Below are 4,680 nucleotides of genomic sequence, written 5' to 3'. Positions count from 1 at the left end.
GGGGTGCTGATGAGGGGAAGGCCGATGACTTTCCTACGAGAGGGGGTGACGACAGCGGCCGACGAGGGGATATAGGTCTATCGGCCAAAGGCGCCCGACCAGAGCTTGTGGGTCGGTGCCAAAGTGGGCGGCGAGAGGGTGGAGGAGCAGCGGAGGGGGGCGAGAGGAGGGAGGAGCATTACCTGCGGCGGTGGTGGCGGTGGAGCGCGGTGGCGGAGGAGAAACCCTAACCGCAGCTGCCAACGTCGGGAGGAGGGGAACAATTGAAAGAGATGAGGGTGTGGGGGGTCGACCCGCGGGTTTTATTTTGCTATAGCAGTAGCGCTGGACCGGGAAGCGCGCTACTGCTAAGCCAAATAGCAGTAGCGCTTTGTCCTGGAAAAACGCTACTGCTGAGGCTAAGCATGTAAAAAACATCAAAAATATACATTGGTCATCATTGTTCTTTTTTGTGTAGAATCTAAATAGTCAACATGATTCCTCATCTATATAGGTACAGGTGAAGATTCATATTGCAGTCAAAAATCCTACACATACAGTTCAATGAAGACCAAGTGCTTGTGATAGTTTGAGAAGAGGGGATGATACTTAGCAGCAGCGAGTGTTGGAGAAATGTGCTACTACTAAGTACGTTAGCAGTAGCGCGTCCTTGAAAAGGACGCTACTACTATACCTAGTATGGAGGCAACGCCCTGGCAATTGTAGTAGTAGCACTCTTTTCAACAAGCGCGCTACTGCTACTGGGCTGTTAGTAGCGCGATCTTCTTTAATGCGCTACTGCTAATTAGCAGTAGCGTTTGTTTTTAAACCATGCTGCTTGTAAGATTCTGTGTATAAGGTTTTCTCTAGTAGTGCTAACTAATGGTTGCTTTTGCTTGGTTGAGATGGAGAATCCTCCTCCTCATCTCCTTCTTCATTGATGTTGGCGTTGGTGTTCTCTTGTCTAGGTGGAGATGGAGGTTGAGGTGGATCATCTTGTTGCACTTCCTCATTTTCATCGTCTTGATGTGTTCCACTTGTGGATGCCTCTGTGTCAACTTGTTATTCACCTTGATGTGAAGTTGGGGCTTCCACTTGGGTAGATGATGTACTCTCCTTGACTTCCACAGGACTAATCTTGCCAATAGATAAATCTTGGATTGCTTCCGAAGGTTCTTGATCTCCTACATCAATTTGCAATTGCTCTATTCGCGAGCCGTTAGTCTCATCAAAATTCACATCTACCATCTCTTCAACTTTTCAAGTGAAGTTGTCGTAGACACGGTAAGTGTGAGAGTTCGATCCGTAACTGAGTAGGAAACCTTCATGGTATTTAGGAGCAAATTTTGAACAATGATGCTTATCAAGGATGTAACATTTTGAGCCAAATATTCGAAAGTATCCAACTTGTGGTTTGTTACGTGTGAGTAGTTCATACATCGTATTTCCAAGAAGCTTGTGAAGATAGAGTCGGTTTGTTGCATGACAAGCTGTCTCAAGCGATTCGCCAAAAAATGTCTTGGCGTCTTGTATTCATCAAGCATTGTCCTTGCCATCTCAATAAGAGTTCAGTTCTTCCTCTCAACAAATCCATTTTGTTTAGGTGTGTACGTAGCCGAGAGCTCATGTGAGATGCCTTCCTCATCAAGAAAAGTATCCACATTTGCGTTCTTGAACTCCGTCTCATTGTCACTTCGAACCTTCTTAATCTTCACTTCAAATTGATTTTGGGACTTTCTTGCGAAGTTCTTGAAGATCTTTTGTACCCTCCATTTATCATCGAGAAAGAACACCAACATAAATCTGTAAAAATCATCAAAATGACCAAACCGAAAGAGTTAGCACCAAGACTCTTGTAGGAGTTGGGCCAAAGATCCATGTGAAGTAGCTCAAGTGGTCTTCGTGTGGTCATGATGTTCTTCACGGGATGACTCCCTCCAACTTGTTTTCCTGCTTGACAAGCACTATGCTACGTCTTGATCTTGCGTTGGTTTTCCTTTAAGAGGAAAGGGTGATGCATTAAAGTAGCATAAGTATTTCCCTCAGTTTTTGAGAACCAAGGTATCAATCCAGTAGGAGGCTCCTCAAAAGTCCCACGCACCTACACAAACAAACAAGAACCTCGCAACCAACGCAATAAAGGGGTTGTCAATCCCTTCACGGCCATTTGCGAAAGTGAGATATGATAGAGATAATATGATAAGATAAATATTTTTGATATTTTTATGATATAGATTGGAAAGTAAAAGATGCAAATAAAAGTAGATGGTAAACTTATATGATAAAAGATAGACCCGGGGGCCATAGGTTTCACTAATGGCTTCTCTCAAGATAGCATAAGTATTACAGTGGGTGAACAAATTACTGTCGAGCAATTGATAGAAAAGCGCATAGTTATGAGATTATCTAGGCATGATCATGTATATAGGCATCACGTCCGTGAATAGTAGATCGAAACGATTCTGCATCTACTACTATTACTCCACACATCGACCGACTCCTGCCTGCATCTAGAGTATTAAGTTCATGAAGAACAGAGTAACACATTAAAAAAGATGACATGATGTAGAGGGATAAACTCATGCAATATGATATAAACCCCATCTTTTTATCCTCGATGGCAACAATACAATACGTGCCTTGCTGCCCCTGCTGTCACAGGGAAAGGACACCGCAAGATTGGACCCAAAGCTAACCACTTCTCCCATTGCAAGAAAGATCAATCTAGTAGGCCAAACCAAACTGATAATTCGAAGAGACTTGCAAAGATAACTTAATCACACATAAAAGAATTCAGAGGAGATTCAAATATTTCTCATAGATAAACTTGATCATAAACCCACAATTCATCGGATCTCGACAAACACACCGCAAAAAGAGTTACATCGAATAGATCTCCAAGAAGATCAAGGAGAACTTTGTATTGACATTCAAAGAGAGAGAAGAATCCATCAAGCTAATAATCATGGACTCGAAGGCCTGTGGTAAACTACTCACAACTCATCAGAGAGGCCTTGGAGATGATGTAGAGGCCCTCCGTGGTTGATTCCCCCTCCGGCGGAGCGCCGGCGAAGGCTCCAAGATGGGATCTTGCGGATACAGAAGGTTGCGGTGGTGGAATTAGGTTTTCGTGGTGCTCCTGGATGTTTTTGGGGTACGTGGGTATATATAGGAAGAAGAAGTAGGTCGGTGGACGCTCGAGGCACCCACGAGGGTGGGGGGTGTGCCCACCCCTAGGGGGCGCGCCGGGCACCCTCGTGGCCGCCTCCTCTGTTGCTTGACGTCCACTCCAAGTCCCCTGTGTTTGTTCCAAAAAGATCGCTCCCGAAGGTTTCATTCCGTTTGGACTCCGTTTGATATTCCTTTTCTTCAAAACACTGAAATAGGCAAAAAAACAACAATTCGGGCTGGGCCTCCGGTTAGTAGGTTAGTCCAAAAATGATATAGAAGTGTAAAGTAAGGCCCATAAACATCCAAAACGGGTAATATAATAGCATGGAACAATAAAAAATTACAGATACGTTGGAGACGTATCAATCATCCCCAAGTTTAATTCCTGCTTGTCCTCTAGTAGGTAAATGATAAAACAGAATTTTTGATGTGGAATGCTACCTAGCATAATTCTCAATGTAATTTTCTTTATTGTGGCATGATTGTTCAGATCCAAATGATTCAAGATAAAAGCTTATGAAACATAAAAATAATAATACTTGAAGCATAATAACAATTAATCATGTCTTATCAAAATAGCATAGCCAAAGAAAGCTTATCCCTACAAAATCATATAGTTAGGCCATGCTTCATTTTCATTACACAAAATACTCCCATCATGCACAACCCTGATGACGAGACGAGCAATTGGTTCATACTTTTTAACGCACTTCAGCCTTTTCAACTCTTACGCAATACATGAGCGCAAGCCATGGACATAGCACTATGGTGGTATATGGTGGTGGTTGTGAAGACAAAAAGGGAGAAGATAGTCTCACATCAACTAGGCGTATCAACGGGCTATGGAGATGCCCATTAATAGATATCAATGTGAGTGAGTAGGGATTGCCATGCAACGGATGCACTAGAGCTATAAATATATGAAAGCTCAACAAAAGAAACTAAGTGGGTGTGCATCCAACTTGCTTGCTCATGAAGACCTAGGGCATTTTTGAGGAAGCCCATCATTGGAATATACAAGGCAAGTTCTATAATGAAAAATTCCCACTAGTATATGAAAGTGACAATATAGAAGACTCTCTATCATGAAGATCATGGTGCTACTTTGAAGCACAAGTGTGGAAAAGAGATAGTAGCATTGTCCCTTCTCTCTTTTCTCTCTTTTCATTTTTTTATTTGGTGGGCTTCTTTGGCCTCTTTTTTATGGGCTTCTTTGGCCTATTTTATTTTTATAAAGTCCGAAGTCTCATCCCGACTTGTGGGGGAATCATAGTGTTCATCATGCTTTCCTCACTTGGGATAATGCTCTAATAATGAAGATCATCACACTTTTATTGATTTACAACTCAAGAATTACAACTCAATACTTAGAACAAAATATGGCTCTATGTGAATGCCTTCGGCGGTGTACCGGGATATGCAATGAATCAAGAGTGACATGTATGAAAAATTATGAAGGTGGCCTTGCCACAAATACGATGTCAACTACATGATCATGCAAATAGCAATATGACAATGATGGAGTGTGTC

This window comes from Triticum dicoccoides, chromosome 4A (genome assembly GCF_002162155.2).
Source record: "Triticum dicoccoides isolate Atlit2015 ecotype Zavitan chromosome 4A, WEW_v2.0, whole genome shotgun sequence".
Taxonomy (NCBI): Eukaryota; Viridiplantae; Streptophyta; class Magnoliopsida; order Poales; family Poaceae; genus Triticum; species Triticum dicoccoides.
The sequence above is the reverse complement of the archived record's forward strand: the minus strand, read 5'-3'. Positions refer to the sequence as shown.